This window comes from Eublepharis macularius, chromosome 15 (assembly GCF_028583425.1).
Source record: "Eublepharis macularius isolate TG4126 chromosome 15, MPM_Emac_v1.0, whole genome shotgun sequence".
NCBI lineage: Eukaryota > Metazoa > Chordata > Lepidosauria > Squamata > Eublepharidae > Eublepharis > Eublepharis macularius.
This window is the reverse complement of record NC_072804.1, coordinates 10096889-10111268: the sequence shown is the minus strand read 5'-3', so window position 1 is coordinate 10111268 and position 14380 is coordinate 10096889.

The window sequence follows — 14380 nt, the reverse complement described above, 5'->3', positions numbered from 1 at the left end:
ATGATATTTAATATGTATCTCTTGCTTTGCCTAGCATTGGTAACAATGAATATGTACCAACCTGGATCTTGCATTCAGGCCAGTGGACTATAATAATCTTTTTCTTCATTAAATGCTTTTTGGAAACAATGGACTTTTGTCTAATTGCAGAAGGCAGACTGGAGTAAGGATTTTATCTAGCCACAGTTCTGACATTTGGACTCTAAACTGAAATGAGTAGAATAGTTTTATTTGATTCAATGGGTTCACTTTAACAAAAGCAATGTGGAATGGGTAAAAGCTTCTGATATTAATGCCCCCAAACTTGTACACAGTTTTCATAAAACATACCCGGAAAAACCGGGGCCATCTGGGTAGGGGGCATCTTGGGGGGGGCAGTATGTCAGATACACCCCAGTATATCTGCCATGGTTGTCTTGGTTGTCTGAACCTCTGAGAATATGCAAAGGAAACATGTTTGCTTGCTTGGCTGTTAGCTGCTTATCTTGCAGGTCCTTGGTTACTATTTCCCAGCCGGCTTGAGAACGTGGCCTTGAAGTTCCAGTCGATGCCGTATCACTCTCCCTAAGGACTACAATGAGCTCATCCCCCCTTCCCCCCTCCTCTCTGATATCCTGGACCCTTTGCGCCAAAATCCTAATGGACTTTCTTTCCCAGGGGTGGGAACTTTCCCCTATAATTAACCTTGCTTTGCCACCCTGTGTCACTTCTGCCAATGCTCCTGTCTGAATATCTTGATACTAGCAACAAAGCCCGTTGTGGGAAAAAATACAATGGGCTCTAGAAAGGGGAAGGCTGGCAGGCAGGCATTTGCTCCTCCTCTGCTACTGATTCTAGCTGGTGAAGAAGAGGGATGGGCATTGTCATATGCTCCATGACTGATCTGCCTGATCTCGGCCATCTTATCTGCTCCATGCATTAAACATGCCGGGTAAAGGAGGGGCATTGCCTCCTGTTCTGTGCCTGACTACGGCTGGGTGAAGGGGAGCAGGCATTGCTGCCTGCTCCAAGCCTGATCCCAGTTGGATGAAGGAGGGTGGGCATTGCCACCTGCTCCTTGTTGGGTGAAGGGAGGAACAGGCATTGTCTCCTGCAATGTGCCTGATCCTGACAGGTGAAAGTAGGTGGCAGGCTTTACTACTTGCTCTGTTCCTGATCCCAGCTGGGTGAAGGGGGTTCAGGTATTGCCACCTGCTTTGCTCCTGATTCCAGCAGGTTGAAGGGGGGGGGGAGGCATTGCTGCATGCTTGGCACCTGACTGCAGCAGGGTGAAGATAGGGGGGGGGGCATTGCTGCCTGTTCAGTGGCTTATTCCGGTAGGTTGAAGAAGGCAGGCATTGCCACCTGCTCCGCTCCTTATCCAGGCTGGGTGAAGGGAAGAAGGGCATTGCCTCCTGCTCTACTCCTGATCCCAGCCAGGTGAAGGCGCAAGTTGGGCATTGCCACCTTCTCCGCCACGAATACCAGCTGGGTTAATGTGGGGGATGGGCATTGCCATCTGGTCTGCTTTTAATACCAGCTGGGTTAAGGCAGGGGGCAGACATTGCCACCTGCTCCACTCCTGTTACCAGCTGGGTTAAGGTGAGGGCTGGACATTGCCAACTGCTCTGTTGTTGATACCAGCTGGGTTAAGTTGGGGGGTGGACATTGTCACCTGTTCTACTTCTAATACCGTTCCAATACACAAACTATACACAGGGGAAAAAATAACAGTCACCTGAAAAATTAGTATGTACAAATGCAATTCTTTTATAAATATTTTCACATCATTAAAGATGAAAAAACCATTGAGATTAGTGCTCATTACACATAATAGAAGAAACAAACAGCTCAGTCCACAGCGTTCTTAAAGGTAGAGTCTCTAATTTCCGTGTTAATTTCACTTAGACACTGAAGATATTGACAAATAACTACTTCTGGAATTGACCCTCTTTGTCCAGGAATGGAAACAATTTGTCACAAGCTGTCCTCCACTGACCAGAAAAAATCAACAGTCAAGGTAAGTATGTTGAATAGTGACCCTCAAATGGTCCTTTTTGAATTGTATTTTCTCTTTCTTTGCAGGTTGGTGGAACTACGAAGATGTAAAGGGTCCCCCAAAGGGGTCCCCCCGCCATACAGGTCGGCTTGTTTCGTGTTCTATCCACTTCCTCAGGGGCCAGATGTTTCTCCACCAAAGGAACACTTTTCTGCAAATAAACATATTTATAAAAATAACAGCTATCTCTTCATTGTGAACAAATACACTTGATGAACAGAGCAATCAATGACTCACCAAAGAATCACTACAAACAATCTCTCGTGCATTCTTATTCAGCGCACATCAAAATGGTCAGTATAACCACCACACCTGACTTAACCTTAAATGCATAGAAGCCAAGACAGTTTAAAGTGACAGTTTGGCTCCAAAGAGGATAGCCAATTAAAGTTACAGTACCACCACTCCAATACACACAGTAGTTGCAAACATGCCCCAAGGGCATACAATCAGTTTACAAAAAAAAGACAAATTCCAGTCCAAGTTCAAACCCCTTGGGTGTAAACAATCCAATCTGTGAATCCATTCTACTTCCCGTCTCAAAAGGTCCCTCTGCTTAGAGAACTGGGTGTGTCTTGGAGAGACAAACAAAACAGTAAATTTAAATTCAGTCTCATCCTTATGATGATTGAGAAAATGTTCAGTGAGAGGTGCCTCCATAACTTTATTCCTAATTCTTGACTGATGTTCCAATATTCTTGTGTGCACTGACCGGGTAGTACTGCCAACATACAATTTGTTGCAAGTGCAACTTATTAGGTATACAACTGATTCCGTCTGACAGGTGGAATAATGAGACAAACTTATCCTAATAGAGTTGTCTCCTGCCATTAAATCGCTACCTTGCCACACCAACGGACACGCCCGGCAGTGGCCACAGGAAAAATGTCCTCTTGGTAAATTGCTGTTTACCTCCATGCTCATATGTCTAGTGTGGACTAACAAATCCTTTAGATTTTTAGTAAGCCTAAATCCAATCATACGCAGTTTGTTACATCCAGCAATACTCGAGACTAGGTGTCAGTGTCTATTGACAATCCATCTTATGTCATATGCCAATGGTGTATATTCCAAAGAACAATGAATATTTTCCTCAACTGATTTCTTTTCTGAATGAAACAATCCCATTCTAGGAGTCTGTTCAACTCTCTGCACTGCTTTTCTGACTACGTCTAGTGGGTATCCCCTATCCACAAAGGCTCTCTCCAATCCTTGACTCTCTCTCCTGAAATCTGACTCAGTTGTTGAATTTCTCTTCAATCTTAACATTTACCCAAATGGGATATTCTGTCTAAGGTGATGGGGGTGAAAGGACATGTAATCCAAATATGAATTTCTGTCCGTGATCTTTTTAAAAGGTCTCACCCCAATCGTACTGTTCTCAGTGTGATAGGTCACTGTAGCCAGAAAACTAATGCAATTGGTGTCAAATTGTGCCATGAACTTGATGTTAGTGTCCAATTGGTTCATCCAAAAAATAAAAGGTTCTGTTTGTTCCCTCCCTTCAAATATGATGTATAGATCATGAATAAATCTCTGGTACACCCTTATGTGATTGAAAAAAGGGTTCTTGGATGATGTTAAAATAAATTTGGATTCCAGATTGGCCATGTAAAGGTTGGTGATACTGGGGGCGGCAGCACACCCCATAGCCACTCCTCTAACTTGAAAGTAAAATTGTGTCTTAAACTGAAAATAATTCTTCTCTAAAATTAAATCAATCAATTGCAACAAAAAGGGTGTGCTTGGACTCTGTTGTTCCCGTTTATACAACACTGTCTCCAGCACCAGCCTGGCCTCTTCATGGGGAATGGACGTATACAAAGATGCAACGTCCATAGTTATAAACACACAGTCTGAGGTTATTGGTCTACCCTCCACCTCCTGTATGAAGGCGCCTGTATCTTTAATGAAAGCTGGTGTCTGCAATACAAATGGTTGTAAAAATGTATCAATATAAATGGCCAAAGGATCCAGCACTGAATCACAACCGGATACAATTGGTCTCCCAGGGGGAGGGAGAATTCCTTTATGTACCTTTGGGAGAATATAGAACAAGGGGACCCGTGGCGATTTATTCATCAAGGATCTGTGCACCTGTTCTGAAATCTCCCCCATCATTAGTCCCTCCTCCAAAACTATTCTGACCAATTCTAATATCCGTTTAGTTGGATCATGGGCTGTGGGCATGTAACTGGTTCTGTCTTGTAGTTGTTTCAGGACTTCTGCCTCATACATTTCAGTATTCAGTAACACTATCCCACCCCCCTTATCTGCTGGTTTTATCACAAATCTTTTAAAGCCAACCACTCTGCTTTAGACAAATTATGCCAGATTCTCCAATCTCTATTCTCAATCTTAGAGCTATCCCTTTCGACAACCAGCTCAAATGTTTCAGTGCTTGGATCTGTGATGTTTGGTACAAAAGATGATTTAGATTTAAGGCTAGTGATTTCCCTCTGTTGAGAGTGGCCACCAAAAAACTTCCTTAATTTAATTTGTCTTATCAATTTGTAAAGGTCTATCTGTGTTTGAAGAGGTCTATACTTTGGTGTGGGTACAAAACCTAATCCTTTTTCCAGGACACTGTATTCCAAAGGAGACAATACACGGGAAGATAAGTTGAATATTAAACTTTCTTTCTCTTTCCCTTCCTGTGTTGCCAGTTGTTTTCTTTCCCTAAAAAAGACCTAGATGTGCTAGGGTTAACAACTCTACTGCCCTTCCATGTGAATTGGATATCAGAGTTAATTCGATTCAGCCACTGTGCTAAAGGTTGTGCCTGCTCTTCATTATCAAGGAGCACCATGACATCATCAATGAATTGCAGGTACCATGTGATGTTCTTAAAGAAAGGATTCATGTTGTCATTAGGAACAGATGTCTCCTCTAAATGGGACATAAACAGATTGGCAATGCTGGGGGCAGCGGAGCAACCCATCGCTACCCCCTTAATTTGGTAATAATATTGATTTCAAAATTTAAAATAATTTAACTCAAGAATGATGTCCAACAACCTTAGTAAAAAAAGAGTGGAAGGATGTTGTGTAACCCTACTGTATAATGCCCATTCCACTACCCCCCTCACCCCTTCATGAGTTGCCTTCTCAGACATTACACTTGGTCACTCAAGAACATCGTTTGTGTGAACAGCTATTTGTGTGAATCAGCCAGCTGCAGTACCACTGAAAGGATGCTAGGCTGCAGTTAGTGACTGTGAAGTACTACTAAATATCTCAGAGATCTAAGTATTTTAGTAGGTTTAATGTTATTAAACTGCCACATGGCAAGGTTCTGACCACAAACACTTCTCAGATGTAATTATTTTAAAAAGAAATTGTGCTGTCTCCAGTAGTGGCTTTATTGCCAAAAGTAGTTTAAAATGCAATAAAAAAACATAAAAGAATGTACATATGACCCATTTGAGAGACCTGCTCTATAAACGTCTCCTAATAGTGCCATATGATTCTATTTTACACATGGTATAGATCTGTACCAGCAGCAAGTCCACGTTCTAATGATGTCTCTTAAAGGAGCCTGTTCCGAGTCATTAGGATGAAATCTTGACCTTTCTTAAATCTCACTGATTTCAGGTTAGGATCCTGTCTTTAGTGATTTTACCAATACTGCCTATATATTTATGAGTTATTTCATGACTTTACAGGAGTGCCTTTTCCACTGTGTTTCTTTTATATGTATTTTTAGATTATGTTTTTTCCTTCACAAAATGTTATTTGTGTGTCATCTCAATCCTGCAGGAATGGTGATGGGGGAGCTGTATGGTTCATAACTAGGGTTGTCAACTCCAAGTTGGGAAATTCCTGAAGATTTGGGGCCAGAGTCTGGGGAAGGTAGAATTTTGGGAAGGAGGGGCCTCAAGAGGTATGTGATACCAAAGTGTCTATCCTGCAAAGCAGCCATTTTCTCTGGGGGAATTAACCACTGTTGTCTGGAGGTCAGTTGGAATTCTGGCAGATTGCTAGGCTCCACCTGGAGGTTGGCAACTCTAGTCATACACTCTAGTATTTTAGCCTTGACTTTCTTGCAGTACTGTCTGGGGATTTCAGGTACAATCTGAGCATGCACTGGCATGATAATCCTACCACACTGCAGAAGTAGCACACAGATTAACAACAACATTCAAATTATAGACTGCCCTTCGGGGAAAGTTAACACCCACTCAGAGCGGCTTACAAATTGTGCTATAACACAATCACCCTGTGAGGTAGGTGGGGCTGAGAGAGCTCTGAGGGAGCTGTGACGGACCCAAGGTCACCCAGCTGGCTTCAAGTGGAGGAGTGGGGAATCAAACCCAGCTCTCCAGATTAGAATCCCACCACTCTTACTACTATACCAAACTGGCTCTTGTCAGGATTGCAAGACAGCTGAGTTTAAACACTCAACATGTTATTGTACTGCTGCTTGGGAACTGTATATTGTGTATATTGTGAGCGCACACCAAGATGCAAAAGCAGTGCATAAATACTTATGCAGGTGATGATGCACAACTTGCCCATAATGACTCTGGTAATCCAAGCAATTGAATTACCAAACAATGTGTGCACATCTAGATCAAATACACACATAAATGTGGCCAGAGTGCAGATGCAAAATTACTCCAAATGTTCGTTTGGAATGGAAAGCTAATTGTAGAGGCAATCATATGAGGTGAATGGACCATGAAAACTGTATGACTGTCAAACATCCATTTTATGAACCTCAAAGGCTCCCTAAGAGGGATTGTATTGCTGGTTTTACAAAATGGTAGCCCACTGAAAAGAAAAGTTGTTGAAACAAGCAGAATTTGGCTGGTCTTGCGACCGTAATAAATGATTGATTGGTTGGTTGAAACAAGCAGAAAATTAACAATAACATTCCTTAAGAAACTTGAACCCAGGAAATTATTTCACAACAAAGAGAATTTAAAAAAAAAGAATCAGGTAATTTTAAAAAAGCAGATATTTCTTCTTAGCCCTGGTTCCAAAATGAAATGCATGCACTGTAAATCAACTGCCTCAGGCACATTTAAACTTAAAACGCATCCAATCAGCCGTGCTGATTGTGTAGCATTTGAGGAATCACAATCTGCAATTGGCGGCACCTAAGTCATATCAGAATTCATTACAGCTATAATATAGAGAAAATTAGATTTTTAAAATATTAATACCCTTCATATTTATACTGTCACATGATATTAACGGTTGCAGTGGACTGGTGGTGATGCTTAAAATTTATCTCTAGTGAGGTCCCTGACGATGAGAGAGCGTTTGCCAGTGTGCCTGATTAAACAGAAATTTTGTTCCATATAACTGGAACCCTTTCAAGTCATTTCTGAATGGGTTTTTTTTGCTGATTAACTGAAATGAGGCCCAAATGTATTAGTAAAAATAATGATTTATGTTAACATCTTTATTGAAATCCAGTTATGCCGGGAATTCTATATGAATTTATGGCTTGATTTGTATAATGTGTTTGAATTAGTTCAACTAAAGAGTGTGTCATTTCTGTTTATTTACCCACTCTCTTTTTTACACCATTACTGCATATTTCTTCTCTGGGAACAAGTGTGTGTCTTTACAGAGTTGTTTTCCTTGACAGAAGGAAAAGAACAGGATTATGCTACTCAAGATGACTGATTCTTACAGGAACTGGTAGAAAATGAAGGTGATGATAAGGCTTGATTTAGGAGGGAAGAGCAGTTATTCCTTCCTCTCTATGGTCTATGTCCCAGAAGATATTTTGGCCATCCCGGCCAGTGGCCGCTCTTTGCCTCCTTGGAAGGAGGAAAGCAGAAGGCACACCCTGGCATCCAGGGCTTAGCATTGGGGGAGGAGTCTGTAGCCTTAGCTGGCTTCTCTGCCCCTTTGCCTTCAGTTGTGCCTTGTGCTTGGCCCACCCACCTCACACTATTGCAGTGCAGGATTAGCCGGTTGCCTTTTGGGGCCAGGTAGGAATTTTTCTCTCCTTGTCCCTGATTGGCACTTGGGAATGGAGTTTTTTCGCCTACCTTGCACTGTGAGAAGAGGAAGGTAATTGGCATGGTGGGACTGAGGTAATTCCCTGGTGGCAGGATTTAAGTTAGGGGGAAATTTGAGTGGGCTGGTGAGCACCCTTGGCACCTCCCCATTGGTGGGGAATTGGGGTCTGTCAGGAGTGCCTGGCTGCTGTACGGCCCAGTTGTGAGGACAGACACCCTGGTGGGGAACCCTTGGACAAGCCAGTCTCTCCCCACTGCTGTATGGCCAGGTGGGGGAGCTTTAAAGGGGTGAACCACTTTGCCTGGCCAGGCCAGGTCCCAGCCACACCATGGATGGCTCACACCCAGGGCAGTAGGTGTCTCGCCCAGACAGATCAGGGCAGGGTCCCGGAGTGACCCCAGGGCCTGACCTGTACCGCTAGTTAGACCCTTGCCATAGTTTATGTTTAATTGTTGTAATTTTAATAAAGTGGCCCGTTTTAGAAACCAAATACTGTGTCTGCCTTTCATTCCAACTGAGGGGGCAATCTCTTTCTTCCTCTGGAGCACCTGCTCCATGATTATTTTGGAAAATGATTAAATGGGCCTATGCACCCAATACCCATACCAATTATACATAGACCTCTTGTTCACCCACAGTATGGAATTATCAGCCCCAAGCCCCAATTTCCTGTCCCCAAGGAATTGAGGAACAGGTGAAAAAATGCCCTTCACATAGTGATGCTCTAAGAATTTCCCCTAAAGACCATAAAGACTAGGAAAGGCAGACTAGAGTATCATCCAGAAATGAAGTCATATCCTCCCCAGACTCTGCTCTTCCCAGGCAGTACTCCTCAAATCTTCCAGCATATGCCAAGGCAGTATTGGGAAACCTCACTACACCACTCCCACTGTTGTGTTGTTAAAGGGTTCCTGTTTGTCTTGGCTTAATATTGTGATAGTTCTTAACAGTGTTGAGAAAGAACTTCTTTGTAGAATGCTTTCTGGCTCAACTCCCCAACTGGAGTGTTGGGGATGAGAAAGGATTTCATGAAACCATACGCACCACTGCTCACCCTTTTTGCTCCTTTTTGTGATCATATGTTTCTGGCAGTTGTGGCTGTCCTACTTCCCGACTCTGATACAGTTGCCCCATTTTTAAATGTTTCCTACAAGAGGCCAGAAAGAGCACTCTAACATCTTGTGAGTAAAAAGAAAGCGATCCTGACAGCAGAGAGGAGCAGAACAGCTGCTGCTATCAGGACCATGCAACCATGCCGCACAGACCAAGGCTATATTTATAAACACTTGTCTTGTGGGGAGGAGAATGCAAACACTTCCAAAACAAGCTGAGCACTAACTCCTTGATCAACTTTATCACTTTCCGAGTACATCCCAAGAAGTCTGTATTAAGTTAAGATTACTGTCTCCCCCAATGGACCGTTTTACTGAACAAAGACTGAAATTTTAAAAGAACTAAAGACTGAGTTACCAAGCTGAGAAAGTATATTAAAAGACTGAGTAATTTAATTGGAGTTTTGAGAATGAGAAAAAGTTAAAAAGAGTTAAGAAAAATATTGTTTTGCATACCTGTGGTTGGGGAGATAGTGATGTGGTGGGCGGCTCGTGGGAATTGGAAGGAGTGCCACGAGACAGGAAGTGGAGAATAATAGACGGAGAGGAGATAGAGAGAAAGAGCGGTGAGGGAGGTCAGGAAGAGCAGGAGGACCCGGAAGAAGAACAAAGTTGGAAGAGGAAGTGAAGTGCCCACCATTGAAAGTAAGGGAAAGGAAATGGAAGCAAAGGATTCACCATTGAAAGTAAGGGAAGATCATCGGTGTGATAGTATTACCATAGAGAAAGATCGCCTGACATTTTGAACTATAGAGAAACATCGCCTAACATTTTAAGGGTAAGGGAAGCCTCAATCGCCATTTTAACTGAGGGCAAACGTCTAAACATTTTGATATATAAAAACAGAGATTTGAATTAAAAAGAGGACAGAGCTAAGAAAGAGAGCTGATTCGTGGGGACCTAAGACAAGTCCGATGGCCTCCAAAAAAGAAAAGGACTGGCAGGCTGCCATTGAGAATTTGGATAAGAAAATAACAGATGGAAATAAAGAGATTTGGGAGATGATACAAAAATTACAGCAAAATTTAATGACGGAAATGAAAGAAGCAATTAAATCGGAAATTATGGAAGTTAAAAAGGAGATGGAGGCAATAAAAACAGATCTACAGAATACCCAACAAAAGGTGCAAGAAACGCAACAGTTGGTGCAGGATGGGGAGAAAAAAACAGAGGCTATACAGAATGAGACTATGGGTCTGGGCGAAAGAATAGTGATGATGGAATGCAAAGCAATGGACAGACAGATTCGCATGAGGGCAGTTCTGGAAAAAATGGATGGACCTGCCCTTAAACAAGTAGCTGAAATATTGGCAAAATTTTGAGGGCAAACAGAAGAGGAAATGATGACTCATTTGGATATCGTGTATAGAATCAACTCAAAATATGCAAAACAAAAGAACTTACCAAGAGATATTATTGTCCAATTGACCACAAGGAGAATGAAGGAGGAAATAATCAGAAGACACTTTGAAACTCCATTGGAGGTAGCCAGGACACGGATTCGAATTATGAAAGTACCACGTAAAGTACTCCAGGATCGGAAAAAGTACAGAGACCTAACACAAAAGCAAAGGGCAGCGGAAATTAGATATAGATGGGAGCTACTGGAAGGAGTGACTTTTGAATTTCAATCAGGGAGACAAGTGATCAAATCGAAATATGCAATGGATGTCTTTTTGATGGAGAATGGCAAAGACTTTCCTAGCTCATCTAGATTATAATTATGGAGTACAAATTAATTTCATGGAATGTTAATGTACTTAATCCACCCTCTAAACGTAAAGCTGTGTTACATTGGCTAGCTAAACAAAGAAGTAATTTGATTTGTCTACAAGAGACTCACATTAGGGATCAAGATGTTAAATATTTAATTAACAAAAAGTTAGAAAAACAATTTGTTTCGGCAACAAAGCAAAAAAAGAGGGGAATTGTTATATATATAAAGGAAGAGCTACAACCTAAATTAATTGTGTCTGACAAAAATGGAAGATACCTGGCTGTGGAATGTTTATGTAATGCAAAGAAAACTATGGTACTTGGATTATATGCGCCAAATGGCTCCAAAGATATATTTTTCAAAGATTTACGAGAACAAATGGAGCAATGGACTTATGACCAGGTAATTATAGCTGGAGATTTTAATGGAGTGGTAGATCTGCAATTGGATAAAAGTTCATCAATAAGTAAAGTAAGGATGGGGAAATTACCGAAGTCTCTTTTTGAAATTCAGGAACAAGAAAATTTAGAAGATGTCTGGAGAAAATACAATCCTAAACTGAAGCAGTATACTTTTTTTATCTAGTCACCAATCTTTTTCGAGAATAGATATGATCTGGGCATCTAAAGAACTGGTAGTGTTTACAAAAGAGACTGACATATTACCAAAAGTTAGTTCGGATCATAATCCTGTGATGTGGAGATCTGGAATGAAACACAAGAAATGGAGATGGAGAATTAATGAGGATCTTTTGAGTGACCCAGAATGTGTTGAGGTGTTGAGAAAAGAAACGAAGTTTTTTATTCAGTCTAATGTGGATAAAGAGGTGTCAATGTACATGGTCTGGGACACATATAAAGCTGTAATTAGAGGTGTTTTGATGGACTTAAGTGGCAGAGAGAAGAGGAAAAAAGAAGTGAAACTAAAAGAGATACAGGAAAAAATTATTCAAGTTGAACAATTGAAAAAGAGACCAGGCAAAAAGAAATTGTTGTATGAAATAAAGTTACTGCAAGAACAAATTAGGGCTATGGAAAATAAAGAAGTGGAGTGGGAGTTGAAGAAAATGAATCAAAGAACATTCGAAGGAGCTAATAAACCAGGGAAATATTTGGCATGGCAGTTAAAGAAAAAGAGAGAGAAAAGAGTAATAAGTAAGATTACAGAAGCGGGGAAGGAATTATATGATCAAGGCTTGATTGAGAGAGCATTTTACAAATATTATGCCAAGTTATATCAGAAAAAAATAGTGGATCATGAAAAGATAAGAGACTACTTTGACAGGATTGACTTACCAAAGGTACCGGAGAAGTTGAAAGAGAAGCTTAGTGCTGAGATATCCATAATGGAAGTGTTACAAGCAATACAAGCTACTACAGTTGGTAAAGCTCCGGGACCAGATGGAATTACTGCAAATTTTTACAAAGTGATGGCAGAGGACTTGAAACAACTGATTCAAAAGATGATGAATGGAATATTGGAAGGGGTTGAGATGCCAGATACATGGAATGAGGCTAATATTACACTGATACCGAAGGAGGCATTAGACTTAAGTAATGTTAAGAACTACAGACCAATATCTCTAACTAATAACGACTATAAAATATTTGCAAAGATATTGGTGGAAAGACTTAAGGCCTGGCTAGTGGAATTTATTGATGAGGACCAAGCCGGCTTTTTACCGGAAAGGCAAATAAAAGATAACTTACGAGTGTTGTTGAATGCCATTGAGTATTATGATAAAAATCCAGGGAAGCAGGTTGGTTTTTATTTTGTGGATGCGGAGAAAGCGTTTGACAATTTGAACTGGGATTTTATGTTGCAACAATGGAGAAGATGCAGTTGGGAGAGAAATTTATACAAGCAATAAAGGCAATATACAAAAACCAATCTGCAAATATAATTGTTAACTCGGATGTAACAAAAAAGTTGGAAATAAGAAAAGGAACAAGACAAGGGTGTCCGCTTTCCCCACTTCTGTTTGTAATGGTACTGGAGATCTTACTTAGGCAAATAAGAGAAGAAAACTCAATAAGAGGATTGAGGACTAAAGGATTTGAATACAAAGTAAGAGCTTTTGCTGATGACATAATGGTGATAGTGGAAGATCCAATGGAGTGCATGCCAAAATTGATGAAGAAAATGAAGGATTTTGGAGATGTAGCGGGTTTTGAAATTAATAAGGTGAAATCCAAAATATTGTGCAAAAATATGACTAAACAACAACAAGAGGAATGTTATGACTACAACCTTTCCAGCCTTGGGAAACTTTCACTTTCTCAGCTCCGAGCCGTTTGTTTTGAGAACTATGGGGGGAGGATGGGGCCTGCAGGGACTTGCTATTCTGTACCTTAGCCTTTGCCTGTCATTCGTAACAATACTAGTGTATCAGCCAAGATCCTAGTATCTTGGATAGTGGACTATAATGGTTGTTTATATTCAGTAAATCTTTTGAAATCAATGGATTCTTGTCTCATTGCAAGAGGTAGTCTGAATTGCAACTTTTAGCAAGCCACTGTCTGACATTGTTAAAGACAGTAAACAATTTGAGAAGTGGCAGAGAGTGATGCTAAACTTTGTTTGGGATGGAAAGAACCCCAAAGTTAAAATGAAAGTACTCTAAGATGTGAAAGAAAGAGGAGGATTATAATTACCAAATTTTAAATTATATCATGAAGCGATATGTCTGGACTGGCTAAAGGAATGGATGGCATTGAAGAAGTTGAAGTTGTTAGCACTGGAAGGATATAATAAACTATTTGGATGGCATGCATATTTATGGTATGACAAAGTAAAAGCAGATTCTATGTTTTTACATCATTATGTAAGAAGAAGTTTGTTTGTTGTATGGACTAAATACAAGAAATATATAGAAGAGACTATACCAATGTGGATTATTCCTGCGGAAGTAGTAAACCCAAGAATAGAATATGCAGGGGAAGACTGGTTGACATATAAAGAAATTCTTGAGATACAACAGAATGCTTAAAGGTAATGAAGAATTGCCATTCCAATATGGATGGTTTCAATATATGCAGATAAAAGACTTATATGAGAAAGATAAAAGAAAAAATGGTTTTAGACTACAAAATTCTGAGATTGAGGAGTGTTTGCTTCAGGGGGGGAAGAAAATAATTTCTAAAATATATAAGATATTACTGAAATGGTTTACAGAGGAGGAAGTTGTTAAAGTTCAGATGGTCAAATGGGCAATAAACTGTAATAAGGAAATTTCAATGGAAGCTTGGGAAAAGGTATGGAAAAATGTAGTTAAGATTTCAGCATGTACCACTGTGCGTGAAAATGTATATAAAATGTTGTATAGATGGTATTTAACACTGAAGAAGTTGGCCAATGGTAATAGCCAGATGTCTGATAAGTGTTGGAAATGTAAACAACATGAAGGTTCATTTTATCATATGTGGTGGACTTGTGATAAGGCTAAGCAGTTCTGGGGGGATATAGTTAAAGTTATGTCAGAAATTTTACAAAGGAATATAAATAAAACCCCGGAATTGCTGTTATTATGTATGAA